The sequence below is a fragment of the Magnolia sinica genome, chromosome 17 (genome assembly GCF_029962835.1).
Source record: "Magnolia sinica isolate HGM2019 chromosome 17, MsV1, whole genome shotgun sequence".
Lineage (NCBI taxonomy): Eukaryota > Viridiplantae > Streptophyta > Magnoliopsida > Magnoliales > Magnoliaceae > Magnolia > Magnolia sinica.
In genome coordinates, this window is record NC_080589.1 from 1119158 (window position 1) to 1139293 (window position 20136).

General features: G+C 40.0%; 1 non-coding gene across 1 annotated transcript; it reads left to right on the forward strand.

The window, feature by feature from the left end:
• The first annotated feature begins 3253 nt into the window (after positions 1 to 3253).
• On the forward strand, positions 3254 to 3360 carry LOC131232166 (small nucleolar RNA R71). Its single transcript, XR_009164780.1, has one exon. It is a non-coding gene; the product is annotated as a small nucleolar RNA R71 (small nucleolar RNA).
• The last annotated feature ends 16776 nt before the right edge of the window (positions 3361 to 20136 follow it).

The following is a 20136-nucleotide window of genomic DNA, read 5'->3' on the forward strand; positions in this document are numbered from 1 at the left end:
TAATTTTCAAATCAAATTCTTGGAGTAGAAGGATCCATCGTATCAAACGGGGCTTAGAATCATTCTTCGAAAGAAGATACTTAAGTGCCGCATGATCTGTGTAGATAATGATCTTGGATCCGATCAAGTAGGACCTAAATTTGTCCAAGGCGAACACTACAGCTAAGAGTTCCTTTTCCGTAGTCGAGTAGTTCACCTGGGCAGAATTTAAAGTTCTACTTGCGTAATGAATGACGTGGGGCCTCTTATCTTTTCTCTGGCCTAGGACCGCCCCAAGAGCATAATCAGAAGCGTCGCACATAAGCTCAAAAGGAAGGCTCCAGTCGGGAGGCTGCATGATAGGTGCAGTGGTTAACGTGCCCTTAAGCTTGGTGAAAGCTTCCTGGCATTGCTCAGTCCACTCGTACGGAGCATCCTTTTGAAGAAGATTACATAAAGGACGAGAGAGGAGACTAAAGTCATTTATGAATCGCTTGTAAAATCCTGCGTGTCTTAAGAAGGATAGCACGTCCCGTATGTTCTTGGGTGGTGGTAGGTTATAGATAAGATCATTTTTTACCTTATCCACCTCGATTCCTTTAGATGAGATAATATGTCCAAGGATGATTTCCTTATGAACCATGAAATGACACTTCTCTCAATGAAGTACCAAGTTCTTTTCTTCACATCTTTTCAGCACACATTTAAGACTTTCTAAGCACTCGCTGAAAGATGGACCGAAGACAGAAATCATCCATGAAGACCTCTAAATATTGTCCCACCATGTCAGAAAAGATACTCATCATACGTTGTTGAAAGGTGGCAGGGGCATTTCATAGTCCAAATGACATCCTTTGGTAAGCAAAGGTGCCATAGGGACATGTAAATGTGGTCTTTTCCTGATCTTCAGGGGCTATCTCTATTTGATTGTAGCCTAAATACCCGTCAAGGAAACGGTAATAGGAATGACCAACTAACCTTTCCAAGATCTGATCAATGAAGGGTAAAGAAAAGTGGTCCTTCCTCGTGATAATATTCCACTTTCTATAATGCATATTCTCCAATAAGTAGTAACTCTAGTTGGCACGAGTTCATTATTAGCATTGGCTACGATGGTGATTCCGGACTTCTTAGGAACCACTTAAATTGGACTCACCCATTGACTATCGGATATAGGGTATATGATACCCATATCCAATAGTTTAAGAACCTCGGCCTTAACCACTTCTTTCATGTTTGGATTTAGTCTACGTTGTGATTGCCGAGCGATCTTCGCGTTATCCTCAAGATAAATGCGGTGGGTACAAATCGAGGGATCACTTCCTTTGAGGTCCGCAATCATCCATCCAAGGGCTCCCTTATGCTCAATGAGAGTATATATGAGCATACTCTCTTGTTCTTTCTTAGGGTAGGAAGAAATCACCATCGGGTATGTCTCTTCTTGACCTAAATAGGCATATTTCAAATCGAGGGCAAAGGTCTTAGGTCAAGCTTCGGCGGCTTGAGGTTAGACGGTAGAGGCACTACATCGGTTTGTGGCAATTCTTCAAATTGTGGCCTCCACCGGTTAACTTCAAGTACCGGTGCAGTATCAAGCAAGGCACACGTCTCCCTAATCATGTCATCATCAAAATCATGGGAGTGGGCCAGGCACGTCTCTAGAGAGTCAGAGGATAAGGTCAGAGGTGTCGTATCTTCGTGGAAATCGTCATCATCCTCTGAGTTGCTGCCGTTATTGAAAAGATGTTTAACTCCAATGTCATATTTCCAAAAGACATAGTCATGACACAATTCCTGCAATTGATAATTGCGTTTGAAGTGGCAAGGAATGGGTGACCAAGAATGACGGGAATCTGAGTGTTCATGTTATTGATGGGTTTGGTGTCCAGGATGATAAAATCTATAGGGTAGTAAAATCTATCAACTTGGACAACACATCCTCAATTATCCCTCTTGGTACACGAACAGAGCGATCAGTAAGTTGTAGTGTGGTTCGGGTGGGTTTTAATTCACCCAAACCTAACTGTCTGTGTACCGAGTAGGGAATCAGATTGACGCTCACTCCTAAGTCAAGAAGTACATGATCAATTCGATGGTCTCTGATTACACATGATATGGTTGGGCTACCGGGATCTTTAAATTTTTGTGGCACGTCTTGCTTTAGGATGGCACTCACTTTCTCAATCAAGAAAATTTTCTTTTGAATAATTTTCCGTCTTTTAGTCATGCATAAGTCTTTCGAAATTTGGCATATGAAGGTATCTGTTTAACGACATCAAGTAGAGGAATGTTGACTTTCACCTGTTTCAACACCTCTAGGATATCCTGAGAGTTAGAGAGAGGTTTTGGTGAAACCAACCGTTGGGGGAATGGAGCAACTGGCTTCTCTAGAAGTTCCGGTTCTACTTTTTGTGGGGCATCACTAGATCCATCATTGTTGTCCTCTTCTGGTTCTTGAGGCTTTTCGGGCCTAACCGGAAGAGTTTTATCAATGATCTTCCCACTCCTAAGAGTGGTGATGGATTTAACATGCCCCATCTGATTTGAAGAGCTGGGATCATTATTCTCGTACTACGGTTTAGGATTGAGGAGAGGTTGTGCAGGAAGCATCCCCTTCTCTATAACCGTCATACGAGAATCTATCTTTTGCATAAAATCTGTAATTCCCCGCATTGCCTGAGCCAGCTCTTGTATGGGATTTTGAACCGGTTCCTCTTGAGGTTTCACGTGATTTGGATTTTGATTGAAGAAACCTGGAGGAGTCGCCGTTTGTCCATTCCTCCAACTAAAGTTTGGATGATTTTTCCAGCCAGGATTGTATGTGTTGGAGTTAGGTCCAGTAAAAGGTCTTTGATAGTTGTTTACGGCATTGGCTTGTTCATTCAACACTCCTCGAAAGGCGGGTATTGTAGGATAGTTTTCAGTTGTGTGAATGTTGCAATCACAGATGCCGCAAACAATTTCATTGACCTTATCCTTCTTTCCTTCCATGGCCTCAACTTTCCTTATGAGCGTAGTCACTTTACACTTGAGATCATCCTCTTCTTTCAAGAGATATAATCCACCTTTCTCCTTTAATTGAGTCGGCCCAGACGGGGTATTCGAATTTGGGTAATAGTCCCATGATTGTGTTTTTTCAGCGAGACTATCGAGGTAATCCCATACCTCGTCAACATCTTTGTTGATGAACTCTCCATTACACATTGTCTCGACCATTTGGCGCATGGAAGATGTCAATCCATCATAGAAAAAATTTGTAATGCGCCACGTTTCAAATCCATGTTGTGGGCATGAACTGACCAAATCTTTGAACCTTTCCCAACATTGGAAGAATGTTTCATCTTCCTTTTGGGCAAAGTTCATGATCGCTTTTCTGAGGGTAATCATTTTATGATGTGGGAAGAATTTTTTTATGAATTCCCTCTGCATGTCGTTCCATGTGCCAATGGATCTAGGACGCAGTGAATGTAACCACGTCTTAGCTTTCTCTTTTAAGGAAAAAGGAAAGAGTTTCAGCCTAATTGTATCCTCAGATACATTAGGAAAACATAATGTAGCTATAATCTCATCGAACTCTTTCAAATGTAAATATGGACTTTCTGATTCAAGTCCATGGAATTTGGGAAGGAGTTGGATAACTCCTGGCTTGATGTCCATTTGTCCTGTGTTTTCAGGAAAAATCATGCATGAGGGCATACTTACTCCCGCCGGTTGTAGATAATCTCGTAAAGTACGAGGCGGGGGTGCCTGTTGCACCTCATTCTCATCTTGGGTATCCTCCACCCTTGGTGGAAGTAGAGGAGGTTGGTCTTCAGCCATAACCTCAGTTAACTCAGGGGATTTCGAGCGGTGTCTAATCCTGCGATGGATAGTCAACCCCTCAACCAATCCTCCTTCAGTCAAGAGATGTCGAGTGTTGTCACGGGCCCACTTGGGCATGAAACACTCGCAGCCCTCAATCAAATTCAAAGTCTAATCCTAAGAAAGAAAAAGAAAATCTAAAAAGAAAGAGAGAAAGAGTTGGAAAGAAATTACCAAATTGATGCCCCTAAGTTAAGGACCTACAAAATAAAAATAAAATAAGTTAGATTCTAAAAGAGGAACAATCCTTTAAAATAAAGGTAGTAGTAAATTAATTTCTAAAAAAAAGTGGAAACTTCTAAAATAAACTAGGAAAGTCCTATACTAGAAAGTAAATTACTAAAAGAGAACTGAAAAATAGAAAGTAGAGAAGGAGTGTACCGAATTAGAGATTTCTATCTTAAAGGCCTACAAAATAGGAAGGTTAGTTTCTAAACAAAAATTCTAAAATAAATTAGGAAACAAATTAGATTCTAGGATTAGAAAGTTACTAAAAATAAAAGTAGAAAGTTAAATAAGAAATAACCTAGTTTCTATTTCCTACAGATGAGAGGATACTAGAATTAAAAAATTTCTAAGATTTAAACATTAATTCTAAAAGGTAGAAAAAGTAAAGAATTTAGGAAAGAATTACCAATTTAGAAGTTTATGTCAGGATCCTACAAAACAGGAAACAAGTTAGTTCTAAAAATCAAATAGAAATAAAAATCTAAAACTAAAGTTAATAAAATCCTAATCTCAAACTAATTCTAAAACTAATTAATTTCAAAGAATCATAACGGCGCAAAAACTTGTTCACTCCCCAAGGATAGGGTTGTGATGTAGTAATAAACTCGGTAAGACCGAGGTCGAATCCACAGGGACTGAAACTTGTACGTTCCCTGAAACTAGGTAGAAATAGAACTAGTCTAAGATGCGATCTAAAGCAAATAGAATTTAGGGAATAATTGCGGAATAATTATCTAAAACTTTAAGGAATTCAGACGAAGGAAACTAGGGATTCAGAGGATCCACTTGTAGAGATCAGGGAGATCTTATGCCTGCATCAAGGATTATGGAATTCAAACTGAACTTTCTTGATCTGGTTTTCAAGAGATGAAAGGTGTATGAATTAGAATGGATTCCATCATCTAACCATGCCCAGGAGACAAAGCAAACAACAGGATTAAACTAATTACCAACTAATCAACAATGTATGAAGATCAAGAAGGATACTGTCATCGTACCATGCCCATGGGACAATGATGAACAACAGGACTTCCTGACTTCATAAACATAAAAAGGGAAAAAGAAATATTCAAAGCCATTGCAAATCCATTGTAATTTCAGTCACACAGACCATTAAAGACTAAGAAAAATATTCATTTAATAATCAAACTACAATCAAGTTTACTTCACAATGAAATAATTAAATAAAGTCTCCCATCTCAATACAAGCTTCTCCTCTTAGCCCTAGCTAAGAGGTTCACCCAGCATGATTATGCTAGAACCAAAGGAAAAGAAAAAAAAGAAACCTCTTTCTTCCTATCTCCTTAGCTTTTTCTCCTTTTCTTCTGTTTTCTCCCCCTACGTGCAGCAGCATCCAAAATTCTTTTTCCTTCCCTATCAAGCTCTACAGCAGCACCCTCTTCACGTCCCTTTTTTTTTTCTTTAATCCTCACGTTCCAGCCGTAGGAAAAGCCACACCTGTCTCCCGTTCCCTCACGCTGATAACCAAAACCGAGCACTGTCTTCAATCCTCACGTCCTTGCTCCTCCCTGTACTCTCTCACGTTTTTTTTTCACCACCCCTTTCTTCCTTCCCCTCCTCCCTTATAGGCAGGTGCGTATGGCCGTGGAGAGGCTGAGTCCGAGAAGGAATAGGCTGCGGAGGATGTATTTACGCAAGGTTGGAGCGTAGGGGCGTTTTGCAGCCAAGAAAATGGAAGGGAAAACTTCCACTTCCATCCCATTCTTTCCAAATCGATGACGTCCCTTGGGAGATCTCTGGACGAGATACACGATGGATGGTTTGGATCAAGCCTCTGATCAACTATGGTGGGCCAGAACCGCACGGAAAACCCGAGTTTTCCGGACGCAAAAACAGAGTAGCGTCCTTTGGCGCTGTGACAATGGTGGAGCCCACTTCACTGCTTTTCTGGGAAATCCAGTCCATTAGATTCAGGACGAAAAACTGTTTAGGAAGGGATGGTTTTGGTTAGATTTCAGTGTGGCCCACAAGCTGGTTCAGTCCACCGTCCATCTTCCGTTTTAACGCTCGAAAATTGATTTCCGATGTATCTCGAATTTTCTCCACCTAGGCCATGGTAACATGGACCTTGGGAATAGGATGAATGGTCCAGATTTTCCATCTGGAGAGCGAGTGGGCCCTACTGTTGAAAAACGGACGGACGTCCGTCCGTTCGTGCGTGATCGAGAAGGAGAGGGAGACGAGTCTCCGTTGTTGACCGACTGCTGTTGCTGCGGCGGTGTACACTGCTGTCTCGCACGGGCCGTGTAAAATGGGCCCCACCACGATGTCTATACTTAATCCAATCCATCCATCCGTTTCTTTATCTCATTTTAACCGTTGAACCCAAGATTGAAGCACTTTCAGACACCAGGCGGGCCCAAAATCACTATTTATGGGCTGATCTGTCCATTGTGCCACTTCCAGGGGGATCCAATGGCTGAAATTTGACATGTACGGTTAGTTTTTGGTTTTTAGGCCATATGTGAAGTTTCGAATCGAACGGATGGTAGGAACCCTGTGATCTTGCATTCTGGCTGACTTTCAGGCCGTTTGAGCTTCGGTTTCTCGATTTTTTCGGGTCCCCGATGTGTAATCTTGTTGATCTTGGATCTCTGGAGTCCGTCCCATGCTTTGGTGTCATTAGAGCGTTAAGTTCATGCTTTAAGCACCCTTTTCGATCCAGGCTCGTACATACACTCTGCATTACAAACACGATTAATCAGGCCATTAAGCGGTATCATGCATGTAAATCTTTGCCTTTATGATTTGGGTATACTTGTGGTTATGCTTCTTATGAGACAAATGTACGTTGGAAAATTCTCCTTTTAGGATCCCAGAATCGGAATCTGATATATAAGTGCCGGAATCCGAGAATGGGGCACTACGGAGGCTGTCGGCGCCGGATTCGGCGATCGAAAATTTTGTGAGCCCGGTTTCCGAGTTTGGGGCGTGACAACACCGGTTTTGTTTCTTCCCAATTTTGACTAGTTGTTTGAGGTTAAGTGTGACGCTTCATTTGTTGGATTGTAAGAGTGATGTAGAACATGACACATATACATTCTTAGCATGGTTGGACCAAAAGAAGGTGGATCGTAAATTGATCATAACTTTTGATCTGAGAATCGTTACGTTAGAAACCCACGAATTGATCATAACAAAGTATGTCTGTTCGTTTCATCAGAAAATGCACACTTTTAGCTTAAAAGTAAAATTTTAAGGAAAATTTACTATTTTTAGTAGTTTTGAATTTTTTTAATATTTTCTTACTTTTAGAGTTTTAGATTTTTTTTCTTTTTTAGAAACAACTTGTAATCATACTAAGACTCTTCTAGCAAAAGTTTATTTGTAATTTTTATTTTTAGAAATTAGGTTTTAAAAGAGTTTTATTAGAATTAGGATTTTTATTAGAGTTAGAATTTTACTAGTTTTGATAATTACGATTTTTTTTTTCTATATTAAAGGTGTAATAGACATACATATTAGACATCAATCAATTTACGAATTTTCTAGAATATTATTTTTATTTTCTTGCTTTTTCATCGTGGACTCGAGAAGTCTCTGTGAGGAGTTAAGAGAATCTTTGTGGATTTGAAGTAGTTATCTTTAAGGAAAACGGTGATCGACCTCACCACATTCATCCTTGCATCAAGAGTTTTATCATAGGAAGAAAAGTCGGTAGCCTTCTACAACAATAAGCTCAGTGAAGCCCGAAAGAAACGGTCAAGTATCAACTTGAGTTGTATGTAGTTGTTTAAGCATTGCGATATTGGCGGCATTATCTAACTTAGAGAGAGTTTGTTCTCTACACTGACCATCAAATGTAAAGTTTACTAATAGTCAGGCTAACTTGAACCGTGTACATGATAAATGGGTCATATTTTTGTAAGAATTCATGTTCGTTCTGAAGCACGAGTTAGGGCAGCAGAACAAGCTGGATGATGCACTTAACCGTTGTGCATCACTACTAGTTATGATGAGTAATATGAGGTGGTCAGCTTTAACTATATCAAAAAGTTATTTGCCGAGGATGAAGACTTCAATGATGTATAGATGAGGTATCAAGAGGGTCATCCCACTAACCTATATATGCAAGATGGTTTCCTCTTCAAAGGCAATCAACTGTGCATACCATAAACTTATCCGAGGGTACATATTATCCAAGAGCTACACGGAGGTGGCCTTGGTAGACACCTTGGGCAAGACAAGACGCAGGCTCTTATTGAGGAATAATATTATTGGTTATAATTGATACGTGACATGGGTAAAGCAGTGCATTGCTGTCATATTTGTCATACATCCAAGGGGCAGCCTAAGAATATGGGCCTCTATACCCCGTTACCTTTGCCTAATGGCCATTGGGAGGATTTATTTATGGACTTTGTGCTTAGTCTCCTATGAACACAACGTAGCATGGATTTGGTGTTAGTGGTAGTAGATCGTTTCTTAAAGATATTGCACTTTATCCCATGTAAGAAGAACATCGACACACATGTAGTGAATCTATTCTTAAGAGAGGTCATACAGCTACACGGGGTTTTCAAAACCATTACTTATGACCGTGACATGAAGTTCATTAGCCGCTTCTGGCTAACTTTATGAAATTGGTTCGGTATGCAACTTCAGCTCAGTAGTGCCTACTACTTGCAGACCAATGGGCAGACTGAAGTTTTGAATTGTACATTGGGAAACCTCATTCGGTGTATTTCAGGCTTCAAGCTGAAGTAGTGGGATTTGGCCCTTGTCTCAAGTGAAGTTTGAATTCAACAATATAGTGAACCGCTCGATAGGGAAGTCTCCGTTCCAATTTGTTTATGGTCGAGTGCCCTGCCATACTTGATTTGGTCCCTTTGCCCAAATTCTCAAGCATGAGTATTGCAATATAACATATGGTGGCCCGAATAATGTGCATTCATGCAGATGTGCAAGCCAAGTTGCAAGCTTCAAACGACAGGTATAAGAAGTAACCCAACAAGCATCGGCGACAAAATGTGTTCGAGGTAGGTGACAATGTTATGATTCATCTACGCAAGGAGAGATTTACTATCGGGACTTGCAATAAGTTGAAGAATAAGAAGATTGCACCAGTACTGATCGTTCGAAAGATTAATGACAACACTTATGTTATTGGTCTTCTGGATGACATGGAGATCTTGCATACTTTGCATGTTATGAACCTATATGAGTATCATGAACCGCATCTGAAGAATAACTCGGGGATGAGTTTTTTTGAAGTAAAGGGGACTGATGTAGAACAGGTTGCAAATTCATTCAAGGCTAAGATGGACCGAAGAAAAGATATCAAGAAGGATCAAGCACAATCAACATAGTTTGACTAGTAAACCATTGTGGTTAACAGGTTGACGTTCCATCGAAATTTCCAGAATTTTCACTGGACGTACGTTTTTTGCCTATATTGATAGGTTGCCAAGATCTAATCGACCGGTCAAAATCCATTCGACGGGTCGATAGATCAGGTCAGCGGGTCGAGAATCACAAAATTTCTTGTTTAAATCTCTGGTCACTTTTTTGTTGTTTCGACCTGTTAACTCGACTGGTTGACGATAGGTCTACGAATGTGGAAAATTTACATGATTTTCTGAATTTCATAGTTTGATTAGTACTCTTTAATTACGTTTTTAGGGTTTATTTAGGGTTATTTAAAGGGTGTTAAATTTCTTATTTCTATGGTGTATTCGAGAAAGCTTTTGTGTATTCAAGATAACCTTATGGATTTAAGGTATTAATCAATCATGGAAGAATGATCAACCTCATCACATCCTCTCATTCGTCACCTAGTCAGAGATGGAAAATCATCCAAAATACAAATTGATCAAATTTTCCTAACCGTTCGGTCGATTAGTGGCCTTCAAAGTGAGCCTATTTCGATATGCATTGCCCCATAAGGAGAACATCTAAGATGGTCCAATGATTTGAACATGTCATCTCGTAAATGCTACTACACAATAGAGAAATATATATTTCAATGACCATCCTTTAATGACCACCCAACTTTAACTGTGGCATGCCATCTAATCAAATCCTGTTATGTCATGCTTGTACAGATGTCAGCTAAACTTGAGTATTATCCAATCTGCCTCTCTTGCTTATGGGGATAACTTTCTCTAACATGGTGAAAAGATATGTTGTGCCACCTCATCCATCAGGCAAACCACCACGTATTTGGCCTTGATATAAAAAAATGGGGTTAATTCAACACTAAGTTTAAAATTATACAAAAACCATTAAATTCTTATGTATGGTCCACTTGAGTTTTCAAATACTTGTATTATTAGATAATCCTTCAATCTCAATGAAGCACAACTAGATGAATGGATTAGATGGCATATAAACATAAAAGTAGGCCCTACACAAAACTATTAGTGGATACATGACCTATCCTAATTGTTTCGTTTAGTGTCACTACACCTAAATCCCTATTTAGGAATGGTTTTCAACCGTTTGTAAATAGGGCGTCGCAAAAAATTAGGGACAGTTTAAAACCATTGCAAAAACTTAGGAACAAAACCATCGCAAATTTTACAAACAGCAATTTCAGTTCTATAAAAATTAAGGATGAAAAATTTTGGGACGGTGGTTTTGAACCCTTGAACAATTTTAAACCCTTACTTAGGAAGCACCGGTAAAAATTGTACAACCACTAGCAAAAGGCAGTAATTTTTTTTCGATTAGAACTTGTATTTTTCTTTAATATTTGAGACCTAAAGAATGTTGTAGTATAATTAACAATGAATATTTAACCAAATATTATATGACTTTACAATAAAAATATATAATATTTACAGCAATAAGTTGAAAATTATATGAATACATTAAAAAAAATATCCTCCATTTGGTCCACTCCTACCTTTGGCCAATACAGCTAACTATCCCTAGGCTCTTTGTCCATACATCATCTCAACCAAGCAGTGTTGGTACCCATTTGCGACGATCACTACCTAAGTCTCCATCTACAAGTTTAAGAGAACAAACATGTAAAGAAGTCAAATAAAAAGTTTAGCATTGTATTTCATAATAATAATAAAAAAATTATTTGAATGGAGAGTAGCACCAACATCATCTCACCTAAATTGAGACTCATAAAATGAAAAAAATAAAACAAAAAGAAACATCAAAGCAGGTCAACTTTTTATTTCGATGGAGAGCAGCACTACCATCATCTCACCTAAATGGAGACTCAAAACATGAAAAGAACAAAACAAAAAGAAACATCAAAGAAGGTCACAAATCTTCCATGCCTACTTGCACGTCGAGTAAGGCATGAGGTGACTCGACTCGCCTTACTCTACTTTTTATCCATGTTATTTATTTGTTTTTCCAATTTATTTTAAGCCATGAACTTAAAATTGAAACATATGAAAATCTTGAGTAGACCATATTATAGGAAACAAACGGGATTGCAATGAAAACTTCTTTAGGGCCACGGGAAGTTTTGAAACAAGTTGATAGTTTTATTGTTCCTTTATCCAAAGTCTGTACTACGTTATGAGTAGGTTAGAAGACAAATAAACATCACTGGAGGCTTCAGGAAGGTGCCGGTGGTGGACATCTTTATTCTCACTTTTTCTTGTGGTGTGGTGTACTTGACCTTTGGATATGCTTGAAATCTTGCCCATGGCCTAAAATGAGCTTAAAAAACTAATGGATGATATGGATAAAATACACACACACACACACACACACACATATATATATATATATATATGAGGGTAGGCCTCGAAAATTCCTGCCATCACAGAGGTCGGTGAGGATTTGGATTGTGTTCGGATTGTGTCCTGCCCTTGATTAGACATACTCAATCCATGCAGGGTCTCTGTGGCACCCATGATAATGTATTTTTTTAATCTATACCATCCATCCGTTTTGTTAGATGATTTTAGGGTATGAATCCCAAAATAAGAGAGATCCAATTTCTTCTCGCAATAGAGATTGAATGCCACCGTTAAAAACTTCTTCATAGCTGTAGAAGTTTTGATCAAGCTGATATTTATGTTTTTCCATCATCCAGGCTATGTGACCTTGTTAATAGGTTGGATGGAAAATCAACATCATCATGGGCCCTAAGAAGGTTTAGTGTGGTTGTCATTATCATCGCCCTTGCTTCCTATGGTGTGTTCCACTTGATCCTTAGATCTGCCTCATTTTTTTGGCTTATATAGTAAAACGGCCAGAAAGAATGGAAGCATGGCATCAACAAAACACATACGTAAATAACAGTGAGCCTCCTAATCCGCTCAGTGGTGGCACGGTCATCAGGCAATCCGCGTCCTGCCCGCAGCAAGATACGGTAGTTGAGTTCACATAGAAAGAAAGTAGTCCCGTGACAGTTCCCAAATGGGTCGATTGATTGTTACAGGGCTATGTAAGCTCCTTACCGTAGTTAAGAACGATTCAGATCATCAAACTATATTAGTATTTACGAGCCATGGTCTTAACAAATTGATTAACGCCCCCAATCAATGCAGGAAAGTGAACCATTTTCTAAATTATCAGTTATTTAGGGAGTCTAGAGACATGGCCCAGTTCTTGAATGTAATCACGTGATCTGATTGTGACTGGTCGTCATTTCTTCTTTGTTGTTTCCTGTGGAATTTCGAAGGACTGTCTCGCATGTACGGATACTTAAAGTTGTGTCCACGTACATGTGGATTAATGTCTCACATGTGTATGTAGAAAATAAAAGGGCAGACAAAGGGATAAGATAACTGACAGACTATCTTGTCTTGTCTTGGCTTGTGGGAAGCGGATTAGCTCCTCTACCACACCCCACTAACCCGGCTGGTTTAGGTACTTTCGTTTTTTTTTTCTTTCTTATTATAAGGGACCTTTCCTTTTTTATTGATCGGGCTGCCCGAATCAATGAAAATCCTTTTGAAAAATAAAAGGTGAATTACACCATAAATAATAGTGGAGAGAATGATTCTCTCGTAGGTCTATCATATTGGTTATTTTCCATCCAATTTATCCACGTGGTCATACAGATGAGGATGAAGAGCAAAAACAAACATCATATTGATATGATCCAAAACTATCGTGACGCCAAAAGCATTTCAATAACAGACGTTTCAGTCTCCCACTGCTTTTGCAGTGTGGTACACGTGATCTCTGGCCTGTCTTATTTATCTCATCAAACTTTAAGAAAAGCTCGCCAAATAAATGAATGAATGGACAGTTTGAATATAGTACAACTCATGATGGAACTCACGTACGTTGGTTATGTCAACCCATCAACTAAGTGGTTGGTGTGTGGTACACCAGCCAATCCGCTTCCCATTTGTACCAGTGTCCTTATAGAAAGAGAAGGAAAATAAGGCCCGACGTACGTGAAGAAAACGAAAGTGGCTGCATGTTGCTTGCTACATCCAACGTACCGATGGACAAGACAAAGGACATAGTTTGGCTGTGACTCTAACATTGCACGAGGGGAAAAAATAAGATGGATCAAAAGTTCAAGTGAATTACATTTGATGGAAAAAAAAAAATTTGAGATAAATCCAAAGCTCAGATGAACTGCATCACAGACTTTTAGAAGCCATGGAGATAATAACATTTACTATTAAAACATTCTTAGGGCTACCCGAATGTTTATTTGTTATCCAACTTATTCACAAGGTCACATGGACCTAAATGAATTGAAGAAGTGGATATCAGCATGCTGCAAATGTTCAATCCCATTGTTTTCTATGATATGGTTCAATTTAGCCTTGGATTTGCCTTTTTTTTTTTTTTCTTTTTTTTTTTTAATGGCTTATGTACTAAAATGGGTTAGAAAAAATGGATGGACAGCGTTGATATAATACGTACACCATGGTAGAGCCATAAAGCTTTGACACAATTGCATCCTAAGAAGTTCTCACTATGATGTTTGTAAGAAATTTACTCTGTTCATTCATTTTGCTAGCTCATGTTAGGACATGAACCCAAATATGAGACATATCCAAAACTCAAGTGAGCCCCGAATAGAAAAATGTGGGTGGGGAAATGCCTACCATTGAAACTTCCTTGGAATCGCGGTGATATTTACATACCACCCAAACCATTGATAAGGTCATTCTTATTGTGATGAACTGAAACACAAAATATTAGCCTGATCTGAAACTTTGTTGGTGCCCCAAATGTTTCAATAGTGAACATTCAATCCTTATTGTTTTCTATCATGTGGCCCAATTGCATTTTAAATTTGCCTCATTCTTGGGCTTATGTCCTTATTGTGATGTGGTAAAATGGATGGATAGAGTGGATTACTCATTAATATTATAGAGCTCTACCTAAATTCTTAACGAAGATTGTAACGCCTTGGATTTCATAGCCAAAACTTTCATTGCATATAATTGTTGTTAAAAAGGATGTCTTAAATCTTGGTCCGCAATGCTCAACCAGTTGAGGGATTTGCTCGACTAGTCGAAGGTTATGCAAATTGCGCGCGGACTACATAAATTTGAGGCGATTTTCAGACTATTCCAAAGTTAGTGCGTAAGTGGGGTTTCCTAAACTATAAATAGGCGTCCCTAGAGCCTTTCTAATGTATTCTAAGGCTTCCTAAAAGTACTCCAAGGGTTTCTAAAAGGGTTATATGGTTTTCAAAGGGTGTAGAAAGGGTTAGATGCGAGGTTGTTCGAATCGGGTAAGTCCTCTCTTTTTGTAATTTCTATTTTCATAGTGAAGATCTGTCGCTTTGTGCCGTGGTTTTTTTTCCGAAAGGGTTTTCCACGTTAAATCTTTGTGTTCTCTTGTGTTTGCTTGGTGCTCTTGGATTGCTATCCTAGATCCAAATTTATGTGATTCCGCAGACCAAATCCCAACAAGTGGTATCAAGGCAATCGTTAGGGCACAGATTTGAATATGAAGGATTAGCAATAATGGGAAGTCCTAGGTATAATATTGAGAAGTAATCGGAGAAAAATAACTTTGAGTTATGGAAGATCAAGATGATCAGTTCCTTAACCAAGTAAGGCGAGGATGGTGCTCTTGATGCAAAAAAATCTATTATGACTGATGATGAATGGAATACCTTTGATAAGAAGGCATTATCCTCAATCCGTTTATGTCTCACGGATGAGGCTCTCTATAATGTTTTGAGGGAGAAAACTACGGATAGTTTACGGGCAAAGTTAGAGGATATCTATGCGAAAAAATTCTTTGAAAATTGCCTACACTTGAAGCAGCAGTGGTATAACTTTAAGATGGCAAAGGATGGAGATCTGAATGCCCACATCAGCAACTTTAATATATTAGTTTACAAATTATTAGGTATGGAGGAAGTGATCAAAGATAAGGAACAAACATGTATGTTGTTGAATTCTCTTTCGGCATCGTATGAGTCATTCAAGGACATAATGTGTACCATAAATAAAATCCTGAGTGTCGACACCGTTATCTCAGCCCTTCAAGGGAAAGCCATGAGAAAACTAAATGGCGATATGGGGACATCTTCCGATGCACTGATTATGAGAGGCAAGAATTCTGAGCGAGGTATAAAATCTTCAAGATCTAATAGATCCAAATCTAAGGGCGAGGGCAAAGGAAAACTAAAGTGCTGGAACTGTAGGATATCTGGACACATGAAGAAAGATTGTATCAATCCTAAAGCGAAGAAAGAAAAATTAGCGGCTTCTTCTAAGGAGGCCAATGTTGTCACATCTGATGAAAATACAAGTGGTGGTGATGTATTGTCTGTCTCCATGATCGGACACTTGCACGACAATGGAGATGAGTGGATCCTCGACACAGGAGCGTCATATCACATGACTCATCATCGGAGTTGGTTCACCAGTTATAGAGAATACGACAGTGGACAGGTCTTTATGAGTAATGACAATACCTGTAATGTTATGGCTATTAGTACGGTGAGCATCAAGATGTTTGATGGGATGGAGCATACCATGACTGATGTCAGGCACATTCCTGATATGAAAAAAAATTTAATTTCCCTCAGTGCACTCGAGGTTATAGGGTGCAAGTTCACTGGTATTAATGGTGTCTTTAAAGTTTTAAAAGGGGCACTTGTGATTATGAGAGCGCAAAGGTACGAAAACTTTTACAAGTTAATTAGGAGCACTTCAGCAGGTGGAGCGGGAGCAGCTATTGCAAATTTCATGTCTCTACATATGTGAAATGCTCATCTAGGCCACATGAGCGAGCGAGGCATGAAGGTACTATCTGATCGTTGTTTAATTCTAGCTTTTAAAAATTCTGATTTAGATATATGCGAGCATTGTATATATGGTAAACAATCTAGATTATCTTTTAAAAATAAAAAACGTGTATGAAAGGGAGTGCTTGATTATGTGCACTCTGACGTATGGGGGTCATCGTCAGAGATTTTCGTTGGAAGGTCATCATGGTTTGTTTCATCCATTGACGACTACTCTAGAAAAGTTTGGGTTTACTTCATGAAATGTAAATCTGAAGTTTTCACCATATTCAAACAATGGAAGGCAATGGTAGAAACACAATCAAGGCGAAAAATAAAGGTTTTAAGGACTGACAATTATGGAGAATTTACTTCTACTGAATTTAATGAATATTGTAAAGATGAAGGGATTATTAGGCACAACACAGTGTAGTACACACCAGAACAAAACGGTGTGGCTTAGCGAATGAATCAGACTCTCTTGGAGAAGACTCGATGCATGTTAAGTAATACTGTGTTGGGGAAGGACTTATGGACTAAAGCCTGTTGAGGGTTAAATATGGCATATTAGACCCCAGTTATTACCTGATTTTACGAACATGATACCGGTTAATGCCCTATTTAATCGTGTTTATGATAAAATGTGAATTTAAGAGTCTGGACTAAAAAAGAGTACTAAAAGCATGGAATTGATGCTCTGAAGTCACCAAGTCGGGGACCAAGATCGACGGATTTACATGCCAGAGATCTGAAAGAATCGAGAAACTGAAGCTCAAGTGGCCTGAAAGTCAGCTAGAATGAAAGATCACAGGGTTTCCACTATCTGTTCGGCTCGAAACTTTATACATGGCCTGAGGACTATAAATGAACTGTACACGTCAAATTTGAACCATCGGATCCCTCTGGAAGTGACCCAACAGAGAGATCATCCTCCATATCAGCAATCCGGGGCCCACCTGATATCTGGATATGCTTCACTTTTGGTCTCAACCCATTAAATGAGCTGAAAAATCGGAAGAATGGAGCAGATCCCTCTGGAGCAGATCCCTCTGGATCATCAAGAGGGAGCCAGAGCATAAAAAAGAGGTACTCGTGCAGCATACCGCACCACCAGACCAGTCAAACACAGTTTGACTCGCATGGTTTCAATTGGATTGGGATACCCAATCCCCTGCTGCGAACAAAGACCTTCGCACGATCTTTGTGGGCCACTATGTGGACCCATCAACTCAATCTGAGCCATCCATTTGATGTATATGACGGTCCTAACCAAGATCTGATGGTTCTTAGTCTGAAATATGCTAGACAGAGATTGCAAATGTACTGAATGGCAGAGTCTTTGCCGCAAAATCAATCAGGTGGGCCGCGTCAATGAAAATTTAAAACCATCCATATCCAAACGGTTTTTCAAAGACGGCACAATGGACAGAGTGGATTTCTTGGAAAAACCCGTTCATGGGCCCCACTGATCACAGAAACATCCATTTTTCATATGCTTTACGTATTGACGCCCGTCCGGAGAGACCGGAACGATCTGGGTCATTCTACGACCATGGACAGGATCAGTCCGACGATTCTGACCATCCAAATCCAACCCAGGGGACCACCGACCAAGCTCAAGGAGCCTGAATGGCTCGGATCTTGCATATGAGACGGCCATGGGCCAACAACACTGGAAAATGCAAGTTGGTGCTGCTTAAATCTCTGTTGCTGTGTAAGGCTTTACGCACGAAACTGACCAACTTCCACCGCCTCGATTTGTGCAGAAATTGCCTCCCATCCACTGTCTTCAGAAGCTATAAAGAGAGAAGAGAAGGGAGAATGATATCCAATCTGGAACGTGAACGTGGAGCCGAGAAAGGGTGGAGTACTGGCGAGCTCTAAAGAGTTCTTTTTCTTCTCTTTTTCTTAATTGCCGGTTATGTTTATTTGAGATTTAACCTAATCATAAACATGTCTGGCTAAACCTCTTAGCTAGGGCTAAGAGGTGAAGCTTGTAGCGTAATGGGAGACTTTTTGCTTATGACTTTTGTTTAGACTGAACTGATGTTGATTTTGATTTAATTAAGGGAATGTTTTTAGTTTTTGTGACTAAAATTACAATGGGTCTGTGATAGCTTTGTGCATGTTCTTTTCCTTTGTATGATAATGATGTCAGGAGGTCCTGTTGTTCAATTCACCATCGTCTACTGGGCATGGTTGGATGACAGAACCTTCCTAACTTTCATATATCTGTTGATTGATTGTTAATTAGTTAAATTCAGTTGTTTACTTTGTCTCCTGGGCATGGTTTGGTGACAGAATCCATTCTAATTCTTATAGCTTTCATTTCTTGAAAACTAGATCAAAGGAAGTTCAGTTTTGATTTTCATGGTTACACCTTTCAACTGGATGAAGATGGGACTAAGTCCAATTGAGTTCTTGAAACAGGCATAAGATTTTCCTAATCTCTACAAGTGGATCCTCTGAATCCCTAGTTTTCTTCCTCTAAATTCTCTAAGTTTTAGATAAATATTTCATCATTATTCCCTCAATTACATTTGATTTAGATTACATCTTAGCCTAGTTCTAGTTCTATTTAGTTCAGATTATGTGAGACCTGTATCCTAGCCCGTACCATTCCGTATGCCTCCGCAGTGCTTCCGATCGAATTCCGGCGACCCGCGATCTGTTATCAGAGGTTGCACGTGATCCTGAGTCATGTCCCGTATTCAAGAGTTAGCTCGACCCGAGACTTGTACCTTTGCGACCGCATCGTTATTGTGATTCCGACGCCGCGTCTCGCACGCCTATGTAATACTTGGGCCAGGAGATGTGGGCCCGTGTTCAGTTTGAGGAAAATGCTGCGTTTTACAAAACCCAAGAGAAATGTGCCATCAATCAATCCCATCAATCACCTCACATGTCAAGTACAACATCCCATCCCCAAGTACCAACACCCATCCCTAAAGTCAACTCTCTCCCTTACATGTCAAGTACACATCACTCCATCACTTACCATCCCTCTTCCCATCACATCCCTTTCTCTCATTCTCTCTCTCCATTTTTTCAAGCAACCCCCATGAGAGGTGGAAGTCCAAGCTTCCATGAGAGAAGCTAGGTGTGGCCCACTCCCTACCACCCAATCTCACCCTGTAGAACCAATCTCAACCGTTGAAATTGTACCTTTGGAGCTCTATCATGCATTGGCGGAAGAAGGAAGAAGGGATCTAAGGTGGGTGTTCGTAGCTCTAGAATGTGATCTTTGATGTAGGGCGCACTTATGATGGGACCCACTTTGATTTATGTGTTATGATCTAGGAGGGGCCCATAATGGCGGGGTCCCTCCACTATGCTGTTTATCTCTCTCCCTCTTTTTCCCCTTTTTTTTGCGGCCCACCTAGATACTTGATCCACATCGTCTGCCTAGGGCAGCGGCCCGCCATGGTGTATGTATTTTTATACCCACGCTACCCATTGTGGGGCCTACCTTACAGACGTTAAGCAGCAATGCTGCCTAGACTGTTTGCGGGAGGCCACTTGCATGAAAAGAAAACATAAGTAGCAGCTCGATCTTACAAGCTAGTGGGTCCCACACATGTGGACCCACCTTATATCTGCAAGTCCCAACAGCTAGGCTGCTACCATTGACGTCATCAAGTTATGTAGGGCCATGTATTATTTATCCATGACCGTCCATCTGTCCACCACATGGGACCCTCTTGCTGACGTGTTGCAACCCAGCACGTGGGAGCCACCATGATCAACGTGTTCATCTAGCCGTCCAGCTGGGATGGTGGAGCCCACCTGATTTATCTTTATCTGCACCGTCCACTGTTGGACGGTGCTATGCAGGGGCCATCGTGATGTATTTGTTCAATCTACGCCGTCCATCATTTGGACGATGGGCCAACCCACCCTGTGACATCTGTCCT